The 19,866-nt window shown below is 38.4% G+C and overlaps 1 long non-coding RNA gene across 1 annotated transcript; it reads right to left on the bottom strand.

Moving 5' to 3' along the window:
* Positions 1-442: 442 nt before the first annotated feature.
* On the bottom strand, positions 443-1,941 carry LOC111026076 (uncharacterized). Its single transcript, XR_002603661.2, has 2 exons — positions 1,863-1,941; positions 443-850 (listed from the first exon to the last, which is right to left on the bottom strand). It is a non-coding gene; the product is annotated as an uncharacterized LOC111026076 (long non-coding RNA).
* Between the last annotated feature and the right edge of the window lie 17,925 nt (positions 1,942-19,866).

The following is a 19,866-nucleotide window of genomic DNA, read 5'->3' as shown; positions in this document are numbered from 1 at the left end:
AAAGTAATTAGGGTGCGTTTGGGAGTGCTTTTTTAGCGATTGAAATTTAAGTAGGATCGTGTTAATTAACCAATTGTGTGCTAAATAATAAATTACTTTCACATTTTGTTGTACACACTGGTAAGCGCTCTTAAGTGTTTTTCAGCTAACTAATACTCTATTGAGTCAAGATAGGTAGTCAAGGTTGAGTTTGACAGCGCGTAATCATGTTTACGTAAAGTTGAACGGTGCTCACTCTATATATCAAGTCTAGTGTGACTTTCTTTATTCCTTTGATGTTGTTTATGGTCTGACCTGGTCAAGATGGACACGTGGAACGACTGACTCGCTTCGACAGGGATGACCTACACAAGAGGGACAAACTCTCTGACGCTCAAGTTAGTAATCAGTTCGAACTCAATAGTAAGTTTGAGATAGAATATCAGTGAGGTCAGGTTGGACATGTTCCAAACGGTGTGTCGGACTCAACAATAGGTCGCACCACAAGATGGTTAACATAGAAATTACTTAGCTAAGTATGTATGAATTTCATCACTCGATGGTGCAATATGTTGCCTCTTCCTTGTCATTATTGATTTTGATTAGCCATATGACTATGATTTATGGAAGAGCAATGCAGAGTAATACATTTGAAATCAACAATAACAATGGCAGACATGGGTGGTTGAGCCACCCAATATAATTTGCTTGCAGAATCCTCCTTTTAGGCATCCTGAAATGCAATGACTCCAGCACTTGCCATTCTCCTCACTGCTAGTACCATGCCAGTCGTCTATTCCTGGCTTGCAGTCCCCCAGTTTTGGATAGTTATTGCAGCACAACTCAGTGCTTGCCTTCAAACTTCCTGCAACTATTCCATCCTTTAATCTTTTAACCAAAAATAACACACACCACTCCAAATTGCAATTTCCCGTAGTGTTGGGTCACATGGCAAAAATTGATTATAAAAAAAAAAAAAAAAAAAAAAAAAAAAAAAAAATCTAAACATGGGTCATTAGAAGCATAGTATTTAAGGTCTGTTTGGTAGAGAAATGAGTCGACGGGCCTTTTGGCCTTTATGCCCCTATGCCTTCAGCTATGCAAGAGATAATTGTTTGGTGGAGTTGCGTTTCATGTGACTTGAACCTAAGATCTCAAGGATATTCCAGACCCCCAAGCTACCCAATCTATCCGTTGGGAACTTTGGATTTTGTAATTCAAATAGTGGAAATTCCAAAAACAATAAAACAATTTTTTAATGTTTTTTGTGTTTTCAGATTTTGAGTCTAAAATTTTAAAACGAAGAGTTATATTTAAAAATATGAAGACTTTGATAAATACACATTTCATATTATAAACTCATTTTATTTTTGTTCAAATTAAAACGTGTAAAATATAATATATTATAAATTATATAATATTGTAAAATACTAATTTTAACAAAATTTATAACATTTATTTTGATAAATTAATTAATCATATTTTAGATTAAACTAACAATTTAATCGATAACTAATGACTTACAAATATATTACAATTTATTTGAAATTGAGATTCAATTTTCAAATCTACCCGACTCTGTTTTTCCAGAAAACACTTAATTAATAATGCTTTTAAAAGATGTTTTACTCAATATCATTATTCTCAAAACTCGCTCTTAAAAATACTCTAAAGTGGTTTTAGAAGAAGCACTATATGGTGTAAAGAATACATACATATGTCAAATAAAAGTGCTTAATAACAATATCTTTTTCCAAAACTATTTACTTAAAAATACTATTTTAAAATAAAAAGTCATTCCAAACATAGAATAATAATAATAATAATAATAATAATAATAATAATAATAATAAAAGTAAAAAAGTAAAAAAGTAAAGTAAAACCTGAGACAAGGAAGGCAATGAAAATCCAGGAAATGACTCCTAATTTAGCCATTACTTTGACTGCCTCCTAAAATTAGCTTGAAAAATGTAACATAAAATACTTCATTAACGTGTCTGTTTTTATAGTGGAAATTCGTGAAGACATAAAAGGCCTCTTCTATTTATATATGGAAACTGTTTATTTGTGTTAAATTAGTTTCCATGTATTCAACTTAAATATCTGGACTTTGTCTCCACTCCCTTTTTGGCTTTCCATAATTTCCAAAAAAAAATGAATGGCATAGCGTTGTGGCTGAGGATATATACGATAAAGAATTTTCGTCGCCAAAATAAGCGACGAATGACCTAAATTTTGTCGTACTAGCAAGCACGTTTTGTCACAACGTCAAACGCCAAATAGAAAAAAAAAAAGGGCACATTTTACTTTACGAAACGACGTCATTCTGTTATATGACGACGTAACTATTTTTGTCGCCCAAGATCTTTTGTGAATGTGGTTTTTAAATGTTTTTCATCATCGTCGAATGTCTTCGATCACGAAAAAGCTCATTTTTTTTGTAGTGATGTTCTCCCTCTTTTGCTTGACATCTTTTTTTTTCCATGGATCATCATGCAAATTAAATTTTACATTTAATCGATCTCATGGGCCAAACACCCTTTAGAGGTCAAAGTGAGTCTTGTTCTATATAAAGTTTCACATACACGTTGTACAACCTTAAATGAAGTGAATTATGAACGGTATCGAAGAGTCTTTGATTTTTTAGTAGTTTTTTCTCTAAATTCTAAATATGCCTCTAAATCATTCTAGATGGCTCAAAATTTTTATAGATCTCTTATTTCAGGTTGACTCCTTGATTTGAATAGGTAAGAGATTCATTTAAATCAGCAAATCAAGCGTTTTTGTAACCAGGATCAAATGAAGCCTCATTTAATGTAGCATGAACTTGAAATCCTGATGTTTTTGCCTTGAATGAAGCTTGAGTTGACTTGTATTTGATTTAAATATGTAGGAGATTCATATCACTCATCTTCTCGAATAAGAGACGACCTCCTCTTTCTTTTTATGTTGATCTAGGCTATTTGAGCTCAATTGTGGTATGGGCCGATCTTATTATCTAATGTTATTAGGCGGTCGTGAGAAACACATGTGACATTATTTATGATTTGTCACTTTTATAATTAATTTGAAGGCACACGTAAATTTATGATATAAGAAAGACACGTGACATTATTTGATTTGTCATTTTTATAATTAATTGAAGACACGTGTAAATTTTTTACCGGTCTCGACAATACGTAACTTTCTCATTTTTTATATAATTGGCCAAAATTTATCATTTAACAATGGTCTTCTGACCGTTTTTAAGGCTTCGTTTGATAACGTTCATATTTCTGTTTTTCATTTTTAATAAAGAAAAGTGAATTGCATGGCCCAAATATCCATGAATTCAAGTATGATAAAACAACCAGTTTATTTATGTTTTGGAACAAAATTCGAAACATGAACAAGAAAGAAAAAACTTGTTTTGGTTATTTCTAAAATTTCTATACAATTTTGGGAATGTTCCCAAAAAAAATGAGAAACAAGAGAAACATAGTTAGTTGAAAAATGCTTAGATTTCTTAATAAAATTGAAAACCAAAAACAAGAAACGGAACGTTATCAAACGGGTCCTAATTTACTAGAAATCTCTTCTAATTATTTAACTTGTGAACCTCTCAAATGAATTATGGCTCCTCTATTTATAGCATTTTTGCACAACATGTGGTCTAAAACTTGGAAAATTGGATTGAATAGACCAACTATGAAATGTATCACAAACTCCAAATTTTATGTTTTCTTACATCACTTTTGCGTGAAATTACAAATTAGTCCTTGCTATCTTATCTCTCATTTTCTCTACTCTTTCCTCTTCCTCTCAACTCTCTCTTTCTCTCTCTTATTCATTCTTCCATTTCTGTGCACATCCTTTTCCTCTCTCATTGATTTGATTTTTTTTTCACTATCAGATTTTTCAAGGACATCTCTTTCTTCCATTTTTTTCTACACCACATCCCTTTTTTGTTTTCCTTTGATTTTGGATTTTTTTGTTTTGATTTTGAAGGCACGCACTTTTCTCTCTTCCTTATTTATCATTCATCTCCTCTCAATCTTGCTGGACTCCATTGTTGGAGCTTAAAATTCAAAAACAAAATAACAAATATACAGCACATAAAAGTGGGTCACACCTAAAAGAGAGGTAAAAACTCAACAAAGAACACCAAGAACAAATAGTTCATACAAACCCTACATAAAAAAAAAAAACAGAACACAAAAAAAAGGCTATCGCTCCTCTCGCTCTCGACGTATGTCTTTCATCGAAAAAAATCGTAAATGGAGCTTGTTGCTTGTTTTTTCAGAGAATGTGAAGAAAAAAAATGGGAATAGGAAGAGGCGGCTTACGAGTGATAAGGAGAAAGATAGAAATAAATATTTAGGATTTTTTACTAAATAAGAGAGAGAAAGTTGGTTGAATTTTTCAAGAAATAGAGAATTTGTAATCATATAAGAGAGGAAAGAGGAGAGAGAAAGGGAGGAGAAAGTAATAAATTAGAGAAAAAATGAAAAAGGTAAATACGTATTTTCACACAAAATTGATGTCAGCAAATGTTTACAAAACATAAAAACGAGAAGATGGGCCACATTTCATAATAGGCATTTGAAAAAGGCTATTAGCCCTATTGCCCCTAAAACTTGGGTTATAAGTTTGGGCTCAACCATTAGACTTGGGCCGCGCCCAAATTGTCTTTCATGAATTCTTAAGGGTGGATTTAAAATTTATTTAAATTTGATCATTGGTCAATTATTAATTCACTCCAATGATGTTAGGTTAATTTGGGTTTCGATCCAAATTACTATTCAATGAGTTTTTGACTTATTTGATCTTGACCCAATTTTCTAATTTAACCAAGTTAATCTCGATCAAAGCTAATCTCAGATCAAACAACTTTAAGAAAGATACGTGCCATATTTTTGGATTTGTCATTTCTTTGTCTTTCATTTTCAATTTAAGGGCATATATAAATTTGTAACTAGTCCTAAATTTAATAACATATACTTTCGTACTTAATTTACAAATAATATCGGAGCAGTCTATGATTAGCCAAAATTTATCCTTCCACGTTGCGCCATGTGGCCCATTTTGTCGGTAACTTCTACCTTGGCCAAGGCTCCTTTTCTTTAGAAACTATACGCACACAAAGAAACCTCAATACTATTTTTATTACATACTTCATAATAAAGCTGTTATTTAAGAAACAATTAAATACCAGACATGACACTATTTATTACTTTACTTAGCTTTCTATATTAATTAATTCTTAGCTTTTTGACCATTGACCAAACCCTAATTTGTTCCATGGATGGTCCTGCAATTAGGTATGTACTGAATATAATTAAATAACTCTATATTCATTATATTTGATGTAACAAGAAAGAAGCCATTTGAAAGCAAAAGTATAATAATATCAATGTAGCTAGTAGAGTAATAATATCCGATTGGGTTCAAATACTAACGTCATAAATCTCAATAAATTAAATTATTGTCGTGACAAAGAGTTAAATAGATAATGAGTATGACGTGTTGTATTCTGATAATGATGTTAGTAACTTCATATTAAATAAAAGTATAATCTAAATTAATTAGTGATAATTGAAATTTTTAAAATTTTAAAGACTAAATAAAGTTTCGCAGACTAAAAATTGACAATAGGTATTAAACAATAAAAAAAAATTAAGTTGGAAGAAATTAGTAAGATTAAACCCTAGTTTCGTATTAAACAATAAATAACGTGACATTATTACCTTTTTTTTTTAATGTAGAGCTCACAGACTATAAATAGTATATTCCAAAGTTGAGAGTAAACATTATTGTTTCTTGTTTTATATTTTTTAAGAAATAAAAATAAAAATGTGTTTTCAATTGCTTCTTGCTATTTCCCTTTTATAGAAAAATTAAATATTAAAATAATTTTTTAAGAATAAAATATTTATAATTATTATGTTATATTTAATCCTTTTTATATTTATTTTACACTATATATATATAAGTAAAAATTGATACAATAATTCGTTTGTTTATGTAATTTTTTTTAAGTTAAAAACAATAAACAAGAAAAACTAAGGGATCGTTTAATCACGTTTCTGTTTCTTGTTTCTATTTACTCTTTCCTCTTTTTTAATAAAGAAAAATAGAATTGTGCAGTTCCAATACTCATGAATGCAAGAATATTGATAAAACAAGATTTTATTTATATTCGAATAAATTGAAAATAAAAACAAAAAACAAGAAACTTGTTTGGTTGTTTTTAAAATTTCTATACAATTTTTAAGAATGTTTCTAAAAAGAATTAGAAACAAAAAATATAAATAGTTGTCATATGTTTAAATTTCTTAATAAAATTGAAAACGAGAAATAAGAAATAGGAACAAATGAGCCATAATTTTTTATTTTTTTTAATCATAATTTGCGGTGTATGATTCTTTAGAAATGAGAAACCAGAAAAAGATACCAAAAAGTGTATATATTTCTTACTTACCAAAAAACAGCTAAAACAAGAAATCAATTTTCATTTTCATTATCATAATTTGTATACTATTTTTGGTATGTTTGGTAAAAATGAGAATTAATAAATAGTTACCCATGTAGAATGTGTTTCTTAAAAACTTAATATATATATATATATATATATATATATATATATATATATATATATATATATATATATATATATATATATATATATATATATGTTTGGGGATGAAAATACCCTGTACACGTGGAAGACCCCTATTGGTACTCCAAGATGGCCCATGAGTCATGCCCAGCTCGGATAGCCGAGATGGCTGCCACCAACGCCGACGAAAGCTTAAGTATGAGGGCCGAGGTGAACCTGGCCCAGGTCTGACCTACCGGGGAGCTCGGTAGGGGCCGATGTGAGCAACTGTCTGCGGCGCGATTATCGGGCGTAACCGTCGATCCCGAGATCACCGGGTGTAACCGATGGTCCCGAGATTACCGAGTGTAACCGTCGCGAGATTAGCGAGACCATCACCCATAAGTAGAGGACCTCACTCCCCGATCAGGTACGATCATTTCTGGCTTCGAACTAAACTTGGAATACGACCTATACTGACTTCATCGTCGGAGTGCTCACCTTTTTGTGCAGGTCCGCCCAAGTGTTCAGATCGGTACGGAGGCCGAGTTCGAGCTACAACAAGAAGTACACTGTTGTGCACATCTTTGCATAAACATTTGGCGCCGTCTGTGGGAACGACAATCTAAGTCATCCTAATTCCTTTAAACCAACACGCGAGCGAACATGGTTCAACCAGCGAACTCGACCAATACGACAGATCGAAGGACTCTAGCTGCCAGCGATGCCCACCAGAGGGAGGTCGGAGCAGCAGCGGTAGAGGGGCAAGGTCACGACGGCCCAGTAACGGAACCCCTCCGCAGGTCGGCACGGACCACCACACCTGCCCTACCGCCTGCGCACCCGAGGACGTCCAAGGCCACCCGTGGCCGAGGTGGGACCTCTAAGAAGGGCGCCCGGGGTCCAGCCCCGGATCCAACAAGCGAGAACCTTGATGCGCTCAAGAGAGAGATGGAGGCAATGCGCACACAAATGCGCACCATGGAGCAAATGTATAACGAAATGGTGCTGGCTGCAGGCGCAGGGTCCCGATCTGAAAATCGAGTGACGCGCGTGGACATACGCGAGCAAAGGGGTTCCCACCTCGGCCCGGCCGAGGAGGAACGTCCCGAAGACAACGAGAGCGAGGGGTATACTCGCCAGAGGGGAGACCTCCGTGAGCATCTCAACAAAAAGAGAGGCTCGTCTCTCCGAAAAGGGCAGTCACCATCCCGCTCACACAGGAGTTCCAACCAGCAGGCTGAATCCTCTCACAATCTCGTAGGGATAATCACAAGGGAGGAGTTCGACCAGCTGAGGGGGGAGCTCGATGCTCAGGTGGAGGCCTTAAAGGCCAAATGTGAGCAGAAAGACGATTCGCTGAACGATGGCGACTTGGGAGAATCGCCTTTCACCTCGGACGTTTTGGAAGCACCAATCCCTCCGAAGTTCAAAGCTCCTACCGTGAAGCCTTATGACGGGACGAAGGACCCCAAGGACTATGTCGAGGTCTTTGAAGGCCTCATGGACTTCCAAGCGGCATCAGACGCCATCAAATGCCGCGCCTTTCAGATTGCGCTTACTGGCAGCGCGCGATTGTGGTACCGGAGACTGCCAGCCAGGTCGATCTCGACCTACTCTCAGCTGAGAAGGGAGTTTCTCGCCCAGTTCTCTTCTCGGCACTATGATAAAAAGACAGCGACCTATCTCGCCACCATCAGGCAGAAGGAGGGTGAGACGCTGCGGGAGTATGTCACCAGATTCCAGGAGGAACAGTTGAAGGTTGCACACTGCTCCGATGACTCGGCCATGTGCTATTTCCTCACCGGTCTAGCCGACGAAGCCCTCACGGTGAAGCTTGGAGAGGAGGACCCGGCCACCTTCGCCGAGGTACTCCAGAAGGCGAAGAAAGTCATCGACGGCCAGGAGCTCCTCCGAACCAAAACCGGCCGACCTGAGCGAAAGATCGGCCGGGGCAGAAGTGGAAAAGATGAAAGGGCAGATCCCAAGTCCAAGGACAAGGGATCCTTCTCCAGTGGCCGACCTGAGTATAGAAGGGTGGAGAACGGACCTACCAGGAGCCGGCCTTACGAGCGCTTCACCCCAACCACGATTCCAATTTTCGAGATCCTAACGAACATCGAGGATTCTGGAATGGAAAAACTACTCAAGCGTCCGGAGAAACTTCGGGGAGCCCCGGAGAGGCGCAGCAAGGACAAGTATTGCCGCTTCCATCGAGAGCACGGCCACAACACGTCGGACTGCTGGGAATTAAAGCGCCAAATTGAGGATCTAATTCAAGACGGCTACTTCAAGAAGTTCGTGGGAAAGCCCGGGACCAGCTCAGCCGAGAAAAAGGAAGAGCGAAAGCGTTCGAGGACGCCACCCCGGCGCACCGACCGACCTGCGGTCATCAATACCATTTTTGGAGGGCCAAGTGGGGGTCAATCCGGACATAAAAGAAAGGAGTTAGCCCGTGCAGCCAGGCGCGAGGTATGCATCATCAGGGAGCAGGGGCCGACCTGCCCAATCACCTTCGACGGTGCAGACTTGGGGGAGGTCCACCTGCCCCACAATGATGCCCTTGTGATTGCTCCCTTGATTGATCATGTGGTGGTCAGGAGAGTGCTGATAGACGGGGGCGCATCCGCTAACATCCTGTCCTTACCGACCTACCTCGCCTTGGGCTGGATAAGGTCGCAATTGAAGAGAAGTCCGACGCCGCTGGTTGGGTTCTCTGGAGAATCGATCATCCCAGGGGGTTGCACCGACTTGCCGGTCACGCTGGGGCAAGACCAAACTCGGGTCACTCAAATGGCCGAGTTCGTGGTAGTTGACGGTAGATCGGCCTATAACGCCATCTTTGGGAGACCCATCATCCACTCATTTCGGGCCATTCCCTCAACACTACATCAAGTTTTGAAGTATTCCACCCCCAATGGCGTGGGTACGGTCCGAGGAGAACAGACCGCTTCGAGGGAGTGCTATGCCGCCGCACTCAAAGGCTCATCGGTCTGCGCCCTCGAGACTCTCAGGGATGAGGCGCTCGAGTTCGAGGCCGACCTGCCGAGGAAGGAGTTTGCCGCACCCACTGAGGAGCTCGAGCTTGTTCCTCTGCTTAGTCCCGAGAAACAGGTAAGCATAGGAACCAAGCTGGGGGCCACCGACAGAGAGGAGCTAATCCACTTCCTCAGATCCAACTCGGACGTCTTTGCGTGGTCCCATGAGGACATGCCTGGCATAGACCCGCGAATTATGACGCATCGCCTCAGCATAGATCCATCATTCCGACCTGTGAAACAAAAGAGAAGACCTATAAACAAGGAGAGGAGTGATGTAATTGTTGAGGAAGTCAACAAACTTTTGAAAGCTGAATACATAAGAGAAATTTCGTATCCCGAGTGGCTCTCCAATGTTGTATTAGTTAAAAAATCTAACGGCAAGTGGAGAATGTACGTAGATTTTATGAATTTAAATAAGGCATGCCCGAAAGATTGCTTCCCACTGCCGAGGATTGATCAGCTTGTGGACGCCACAGCCGGGCACGAACTGCTCACCTTCATGGACGCCTACTCTGGGTACAACTACATCAAGATGCATGTCTCAGATGAAGGTCATACCGCTTTCATAACAGACCAAGGTCTGTATTGCTACAAGGTCATGCCCTTCGGGTTAAAGAACGCAGGAGCGACCTACCAGAGAATGGTGAACAAAATGTTCGCCAAGCAGATCGGCCGGAATATGGAAGTGTATGTGGACGACATGCTTGTCAAGAGCAAGCAGTCTAAGTCGCATCTCTCCGACCTGGCCGAAGCCTTCGAGGTTCTGAGGGCATATCAAATGAAGCTCAACCCTGCTAAATGTGCCTTTGGGGTCATCTCGGGAAAATTCCTTGGCTTCATGGTAAACAACCGGGGAATCGAGGCCAACCCCGAAAAGATTAAAGCCGTGATCGAGATGGAGGCACCGAAAACGTTGAAGCAGCTTCAGTGCCTCAATGGTAGGATTGCGGCCCTGAACCGGTTTGTTTCAAGGTCGACAGATAAGTGCCTCCCTTTCTTCAAGGTCTTACGAAAGAAAGGACCGTTTGAATGGACAGCGGAGTGCGAGCAAGCGTTTCAGCAATTGAAGAGCTACCTCTGTTCGGCACCCTTGCTTGCCAAGCCCATACCGGGGGACAAGCTCCAATTGTACCTAGCAGTGTCTGACAGTGCCGTCAGCTCGGCCCTAATCAGGCAAGAGGAAGCGCGGCAAAACCCGGTCTACTACACAAGCAAGGCTATGACCGAAGCTGAGACTAGATACCCTCAAATGGAGAAGTTGGCTCTCGCTTTGGTCACCTCGGCCCGACGACTTAGACCATACTTCCAAGCCCATACGGTGGTGGTGCTCACTAACTTGCCCTAAAAAGCATCTTCCATAAGCCAGAAGCTTCTGGTCGCCTAATGAAGTGGGCAATGGAGCTAAGTGAGTACGACATCCAGTTCGAACCCAGAACTGCGTTGAAAGGACAAGCCGCGGCAGATTTCATAGCCGAGCTCACACCACCCTCCGAGCTGCGCGAGTCCGACCTATCTTGGACAGTCTATGTCGACGGATCCTCCAATGAGAAGGGGTGCGGAGCCAGGGTCCTCTTGCTCGGACCAGGAGGTGAGCGATTTGAGTATGCCTTACGGTTCAGCTTCCGGACTTCTAACAACGAGGCAGAGTATGAAGCATTTATTGCCGGCTTGCGAATCACTCGAGCATTGGGGGCCTCTTGTGTTAAGGTCTTCAGTGACTCCCAGCTGGTCGTGAGCCAGATCAAGGACGAATACCAAGCCAAAGACACCCGAATGGAGAAGTATTTGGCAAGGTCAGATCATGCCTCGCCCAGTTTCGAACTTACGAGGTAAGCCGGATTCTGCGAGCAGAAAATTCTAATGCTGACGCCTTGGCCAAGTTAGCATCGGCGTACGAGACCGACCTCGCCAGGTCGGTCCCCGTCGAGATCTTAGATAATCCTTCGATCTCGGAGCCAAATCTGATGGAGATCGGCGCTCCAGAATCCTCATGGATGGGCCCGATCGTGGACTTCATTGAGGGCAACTCACCACAAGACCCCAAGGAGCGCAGAAAGTTGGCAAGGCGGGCAGCTCGGTTCGTGGTTCGAGATGGGGCATCGTACCGACGTGGCTTTTCTCCCTGCCTCTATTGAGATGCCTAACCCCTGAAGAGGGCCTGTACGTCCTCAGAGAAATCCACGAGGGGGTGTGCGGCAATCACTCGGGCGCCCGGTCGCTGTCAGCCAAAGTGATCCGACAAGGATATTATTGGCCGACCCTCAGCCAGGACGCCAAGAAGTTCGTTAAAACTTGCGACAATTGCCAACGCTACGGGGCCATAATCCACCAACCTCCCGAGCTGCTCACCCCCATCTCGGCCCCGTGGCCATTCGCGCAGTGGGGGGTAGATATCATTGGTCCTTTCCCTTTGGGCAAGGGCCAGACCAAGTTCGCTGCGGTTGCGGTGGATTACTTCACCAAGTGGGCCGAGGCCGAGGCGCTCTCCCACATAACGGAATCCAGGGTCACGTCCTTCGTATGGACGAATATCATATGTCGCTTTGGTATACCGCAGGCCATAGTGACAGACAATGGGAAGCAGTTTGACAACGCCAAGTTCAAAGACTTTTGCAGCAAACTTGGCATAAGTCATCTCAGCTCGTCCCCCGCACATCCGCAAGCAAATGGGCAGGTGGAGGCGGTCAACAAGATCCTCAAGCGAGGCATCAAACTTAGACTGGACTCCAAGAAAGGCAGGTGGGCCGATGAGCTACCAGAGGTTCTATGATCGTACCGGACCACCCAACGAGAGTCGACGGGTGAGACCCCGTTCTCCCTGGCCTTCGGCTCCGAAGCTGTAGTCCCGGTTGAGATCGGCATGCCATCTGACAGAGTAGAGCATTATGAGCCTACGACAAATGAGGATGGGCTGCTCCTCAACCTCGACTTGTTGGAAGAAAGAAGAGCAATGGCCCAGCTACGCCTGGCGGAATATCAGGGCAGAATGGCCAGACATTACAATGCCCGCGTCCGACCTCGGGCCTTTCAGGTCGGACATCTGGTCTTAAGGAGGGTCCAAACGCATGTGGGTGCCCTTGACCCGGCCTGGGAGGGCCCGTTTGAGATCAAGGGCATAGTCCGACTTGGGGCGTACATATTGGCCGATCTGAAAGGAGACGTCCTCGCGCACCCGTGGAACGCGGAGCACCTGAAGCGTTATTATCCTTGAAATGGCAAAAAGATTTTCAATGCACCTGTAAAGGCTGTTCCAAAGGAATTATGATCGGAATAAATGTGATGATTTAATTTCATGCTTCCGAGTTCGACAAGAAATTAAATGGGGGACACGGACTCCCACGCGATCGCATTCCAGCAGCCTAAGGGTACGAGGTGCGATGTCAAAACCACTGACGAACTTAAAATTCAAACCTTCAAGGCAAAGGGGGCGATGTGGAAAGTTCAAAATGGTCGAGCCTCCGAACTTGGGGGTACGAGGAACGATATGAAGAATAGCTACGGACTTAGGATTTTAGCCTTTTGACCTTTTTTAAATTAAGGGTGAAATGTTAAAAATCCAGAGTTGGTGCAATGTATTGAACATTAAGAGATTCAAACTCAAACTTTCAAATTATGTTAATTAAAGGCGCGACTTCAAAAGTAGGAGGTGCGAGGTGACGTTAGCTGCAGTTCAAAGGAGAAGCAAAGAAAAGCGGTTGCCAACAACAAAGTGGAAGCCAATGGGAGTCTCTTTATTGAATGAAGAGCAGAGCCAAGGCTTATAGACCTTGCAGCTCTGCCCTGACACTTACAAAAAAAAGGAAGAAGAAAAGGGGGGTCGCCTAAGAGCCTGCTGGGGGAGCGCCCTCCTGAGGAGAGCCGACCTGGTCCTCTTCGGGGTCGGAGTAGTCAGAGTCCAGATCCCTGACATACTGATCCACCAACGCTTGGGGGCCAGGGGTGCCACCAAGATGGCCCATGAGTCATGCCCAGCTCGGATAGCCGAGATGGCTGCCACCAACGCCGACGAAAGCTTAAGTATGAGGGCCGAGGTGAACCTGGCCCAGGTCTGACCTACCGGGGAGCTCGGTAGGGGCCGATGTGAGCAACTGTCTGCGGCGCGATTATCGGGCGTAACCGTCGATCCCAAGATCACCGGGTGTAACCGATGGTCCCGAGATTACCGAGTGTAACCGTCGCGAGATTAGCGGGACCATCACCCATAAGTAGAGGACCTCACTCCCCGATCAGGTACGATGATTTCTGGCTTCGAACTAAACTTGGAATCCGACCTATACTGACTTGATCGTCGGAGTACTCACCTTTTTGTGCAGGTCCGCCCAAGTGTTCAGATCGGTACAGAGGCCGAGTTCGAGCTACAACCAGAAGTACACTGTTGTGCACATCTTTGCATAAACAATATATACCATCTTAGATATGTTTAAATGAAGAAATAAAAAACAGTTATTAAAAAGCATATGTTTTTTAGGAGGAAAAAAATGGAAAACAAGAAGTAAGAAACCAAATTTCATATTTGACCATAATACGTATACAATTTTGACTTTGGAGTACATAATTTTTATCATGTTTCTTAAAAGCTATTAAAAAAAACATGAACGTTAATCAACGCTGGAGTAAATGAAATGGAGTATGGATATTTTTAAGGGCTTATTTGGTAACGTTCTTATTCATTGTTTCACGTTTTTCGTTTTTTATTTTTCGTTTTCTATTGTTTAATAAAAATATAGAATTACGTTTGATAACTATTTTTATTTTTTATTGATAAAAGAAATAGAGATATGTTTGATAATCATCCCGTTCTCTAACATTGTCAATTAAAAAAGTAATTTTTTCATATTAAATATTCACTTTATATGTTATATTTGTTTTTTAATATTTATTATGCATTTTATAAGTCAATAATGGTAAAATAATTATTTCATTTATATTTTGAAAAACTGGAAGCTGCAAGAACAATAAGGAACAAGACTTAATTTTGTTATTTAATTTTCAAGATTGTATAGTTTCTACACTATATTAATTATGGAAATGGTTCTTAAAAAATGAGAAACGAGAAACAAAAATAGTTATTATATATTTATATTTTTGAAAAACTAGAAATACCAAACTTGCCATAAATTACCAAGCATGTAACATTAAATCAAGCCTAAACAAAAGGCCAATTATTGTCAACATGAGCTTAGTTAAGTAGTAATTGACACATGTCTATGATCAAGACATTATGGACCCGTTTGGTAAAGTTCTTGTTTCTTGTTTCTGTTTCTTTATTTTTAATAAAGAAAAATGTATTGCATGGTTACAACCTTCAAGAATTCAAGTACGATAAAACAATTTTTTTTTTATGTTTTGGAACAAAATGAAAATGAGAATTTTGGTTGTTTCTAAAATTTATATACAATTGTGATAATGTTCCCAAGAAAGAAGAAACAAGAACCAAAATTAGTTGGAAAAAAAGCTTAGATTTCTCAAGAAAATTGGAAACGAGACGGGAACGTTATCAAACGAATCTCATGAGTTAGAATCTCTCGCCCCCACTCATTGTACTAGAAAAAAAAGAATCATAAAATTATCTCTCTAGGTCTTTACACATGAATCAATAAAGTGATGAGAGAGAGAGAGAGGGAATATTTGGAAGACAAGCAAGCCCAAAAAAAAAGTGTATCTGGGTATGTCTGAATGTTGGGGGGTGAAGATGATAAGATGAGTTTGAGTTTGTGAACAGAAAAATGTCAACAAAAGAAAAAAGAAAAAGTAAAAAAGAAAACAAACTCTTCATTCTTCACTCTCAAGTCTCAAGTTCTGAGTTGTTGTTCCTTAAAGCGTTGAAAAAAGAGATCCAAACACTGTCTTATTACTCAGCTTTTGAATCTTTGTTGGAACCTTTTTTTTTTAATTATTTATTATTTACTTTAAAGCTGCATGTTGAAAACTGAAAAGTAACTCTCCCATTGGAGCATTTTTCACCTTCATCTTTTACTTCATTAAATCATCTCTCCCTCCAATGAAATTTATTTACATATGACTGAAAAAGTGTAAGAAAATGGTAACTTTATCAATGGGAATAACCAGATCAGATAAGAATTTCGTTCTTCTTTCTAATTGCTTAAATTCATATGTAATGCCAATTTCAGAGTAATGGGAATTGGAAAATAAGAGTACACTGTTTGGTATTGTTTCTTGTTTTTCGGAAAAATATATTGGATGAGTAGTCACGCAAGTCAACGAGCTAAAATAAGCTACGGACGGGTTTGGTACTCGATCATTCACACACTTCGAAGCTTAAGTTATTACTTAGCTGAACTTAGTAAAGTTGTGTACGTTTGAAAATGTGGGACTTCTTCTTTGATAGGAGATCCTTGGCTATTTAAAATTATAATATTGTGAAGATCTTTTTATTTGGTATGTTTTAAAAAAAATGAAAAATTAAAACAATATTATTATTCAGGTTTCTAATTAAGGGATTGAAAATAAGAAACCGACAACTACATTTTGTTCATTCAAAAACTTATATACAATTTTTAAAACATTTCTTAAAAAACAAAAAAGAAATAAAAATAAGAACAGGAACAGGAACATAATTATTTTGTCATGTGTTGAAGGGTACTCCTCTGAGTTTGTCTAAAAAAAAAGGGTTTTGTCTGTGGAAAACTGAGTGAGGTCACGTCTATCACGAGTCAAATGGTCCCAAATGTTTTTTTAGTTTTCGGGTCGGGTCGGGTCGGGTTTTATGGTGGGTAAGAATGGAAGTTTAAAACTGTACTTTTTTATTTGGTTTTGTTTTGTCGAGTAGTAAGTAAAGAGAGAGTTGGGGAGTTCAGAAAATTGGGGTCCACCAAATGTAGAGTTAAGAGAGGCCAATAATTCACTTACTACAACTCTGTGTGACAGCCAAGCAATGAAAACAGGGATACCTTATCCCCATAACCAAACACCCCTGAGCAATGAAAATAGAGATATCTTGTCGCGAACTGGTACTATAGAGGAGCGGTCATAAACTGGAGACTCTCCTTGATGAAATGATCGAAAAGAAATGGTTTTGTTGAGAGGAGTTCTAATTGTACTCTGAATATAATCTCTAACATTATTTATCCTTTATTCTTGTTTTTAAATTTTAGATGATCAGTTTTGCCTACTGGTTTTGTTCATCTTGATTGGCCCACTCGTTTGTGAATCTTGATTGACTCTTTGATTTGTCGTTGATCTTAATTGACTTTCTGAACTTGTTTTGATTTGCCTTCTAAGCTTAGACTAAAAAGATTTGGTGGAAAATTTCATGTATTTATCCAAGTTTAAGAAAATCTACCAACCTCAAAATGTTACTATTTATTTTATTCAATCTTTAGAAAAGATCATCGTAGTTGTTTTGGGTATTAGATTGACAACGATATGAATTGGTTGGATCAAGAGAAGGACAAAATAATATAATTAACTTGAAAATAAATTGAAAGTTAAAGGAAACTTTGAAATATATCTACAAATATCAATATATTCAAACTTCATGTCAATACATTCCAATTTCAGAACAAACTAATGTGTGAACTAAATTAAGCATTGCAATTTAAAATATGAAAAATAACATATAATATGGGATCAAATATGTTAGGATAAATAGTTAAAAAAAAAAAAGTGAACCAATAAGAATTTTACCAAATCAGAGAAGAATAATTTCTGCGTAACAACTTTGTATAATTTTATCTCGTTTCAATGGATGTTGAATTCAATAGATTAAAGGATGTCAGGATTCATTTGGAGATGAGAAAAAAATAGTATTTCTTTGATAAAAAGAAATTTAGAACGTTTGAATTGGATTGGTGAATCTCCTCGTTTTCCCTCATTTTCAAAAGAAAGAAATGGAAGGAAGAACACTCCCGAAACATCATACATGAACAAGAGGGAAAGAAAGAGAGAAAAATTAGCGTGAGAGTGAGCGGGGGAGGGAGAGAGGAAACAAAAAAGGAAAAAAAACATAATTACCTTGTTCGAGCATAAGAAAGAGACTAGAATTTGTAAGAAGAAGGGGGAGAAGTAAAGAGAAGAAGAAATATAGAATGAGAATGTGAGATAGGTGAAGTGAGGTTGGAGAGAGGGAGAAATCATTAGAGAGAATGTGGACGAGAATAAGGAAAAGTTATATAAAATTAGACCTGCAAAGGTGGATTATTCAAAGCGGGTTCCACGAACAATGAGGATGGAATAGAGAGGTTAGGAAGGGTGAAGAGAGGGAATGGAAGAAAAGGAAAGGGAGAATGTGAGAGAACCATGGAAAGTTACGTAAAATTGAGAGAGTGAAAAGAAGTTATGTAGAATTTGATGACGGGAGAGAGAGAATGAGAGAAAATGAGAGGGAGAATGTGGGAGAATCGTAGAAAGTTACTTAAAATTGAGAGGGTAAAGAAAATTATTTTACTTATTTAATTTTTTCACGAATAAGTTATTTAGAATTAGGAGTGTAGGGAGGGAGCGGGATAAAATGAAAAAAGTTATCAAATATGAAACCACATAAGACACTTTTGAAATGAGCTTTTCAAACATTCACTTCCTTTTTACTATTTTTATGATTTTGCTTTTAACTTAAATAAATAATAAAAATAAAAATAACCTGCACAAAACATGGATAATTAAGATAAACGGGGAGAAATAGAATATTTCACACTGGAAAATTTGACAGAGAAATCATGAGAAAAATATGTAAAAAGAACCAATAAATATACAAATGTTATAAATCTGATGTCCATAACTTCCAAAGTTACACGTCTACTATTTACTCTCCCTATTAACTCTTATTTATTCTCTCGTAATTCATGAGTTATAATCTTCAATTTAGATAGAATATATCAAATATTTATTAGATATTTTTAAAGTTTAACAACGTATTAAACATAAAAGCGAGAGTTAAAACCTTGAAATATGAGTTCTAGTTAAATTTGTAATTTAGCTAAAAAGATATTTTATTTTCAAGAAAGTAAAAACACAAAATTTTAAAGAGAGCACAATAGTACACTCTGTACCTTTGAATTAGGGACCCACCCTAAGGTTTTGTCTACATCTATGCACCAGCTGTTAGCACTAAAATGAATTATTGAATCATTTTTTCAAAATAAATAATTGTATTAGAAAATTTGATTTGATGTTTAATTAATTAATTAATTTAAAACTTAAATTAACCCCACCACCCATAGATTTGAAAAGATATGTCTCTCTTCTCTTATCATCTAGAATTAGATAATTATATATATATATATATATATATATATATATATTATGGTTTAATTCCTTTTTTCTCCCTCTTTCTTTCTTTTTCTTTTCATTTTTTGTCCCAAGCTTTTGCTTCATTCTCACTTTGTTCACCTCTCTCTCACATGTTTGAAAATGAAAGTGAAAAGAAAAATACCTAAATATGAAAAGAAATTAGCTGTTTTTAAACTTATCTCGATATGAAAAGAAATTAGCTGTCTTTGGAAAAAAAAAGATATTCCTATAATTTTTTTTATATATCACATTTTATTCCTAGAATATGTGAAAAAGAAAAAACTAGATCTTTCTTTTATTATTATCTAGAAGTCAGATGAGATGGGATATGCGTACTGTTTCTATACATGTACCTACCCAAGAGATCATTGTTTGGTTGGAGTTGCATTACATGTGGTTTAAACCCAAGACATGATATTCCTTGAAGCCTCAAGCCATCCAAGTAATTCCTTGGAGACAAAAAAAAAAAGAAAACACACTAGATCTTAATCGTAGAAATATACGAATGATGGAGCGAATTTCAGCTAAAATAAATACCTAACATATAACTATGAAATTAGTGTTACCCAATCATAAAAATATTCAAATTAAGTCAATACAACCTAACCAACACGAGTCTAACTCAACTAGTTAAGACATCTATCTCTAATCTAGAATTCGTGAGTTTCAATCTACACTCTCACATGTTGTACTAAAAAAAAAGGTTTCAAAAAGCTGTAATCTTGAATCATCATCTCCACGTATTGTACTAAAAAGAGATTAACTAACAAATAATTCAACTAATTTAACGTTTTTATAAGTACATGAACAAAAATTTAAAGTTGGAGAAAAAAAAGGCATTATTTAGTCAAAGTTTTTTTTTTTTACCATGTTTATTTTGTTTAAACTATGTTGTTTTAAAATTGATAAAATCAAAGCTTCACACTAACTTGTGTGTGTGTGTGTTTTTTTCTTGGTTTTCAAAAGAGTTTTGGTCAAAAGTGTGTTTTTTTTTTTTTTTTTTTTTTTGCAGCTGTATAA

Source organism: Momordica charantia, assembly GCF_013281855.1.
Source record: "Momordica charantia cultivar OHB3-1 chromosome 6 unlocalized genomic scaffold, Mcharantia_2.0 BLBB01000006.1, whole genome shotgun sequence".
NCBI lineage: Eukaryota > Viridiplantae > Streptophyta > Magnoliopsida > Cucurbitales > Cucurbitaceae > Momordica > Momordica charantia.
Note: the sequence above shows the minus strand (reverse complement) of the source record. Positions and strands in the feature narration are given on the sequence as shown.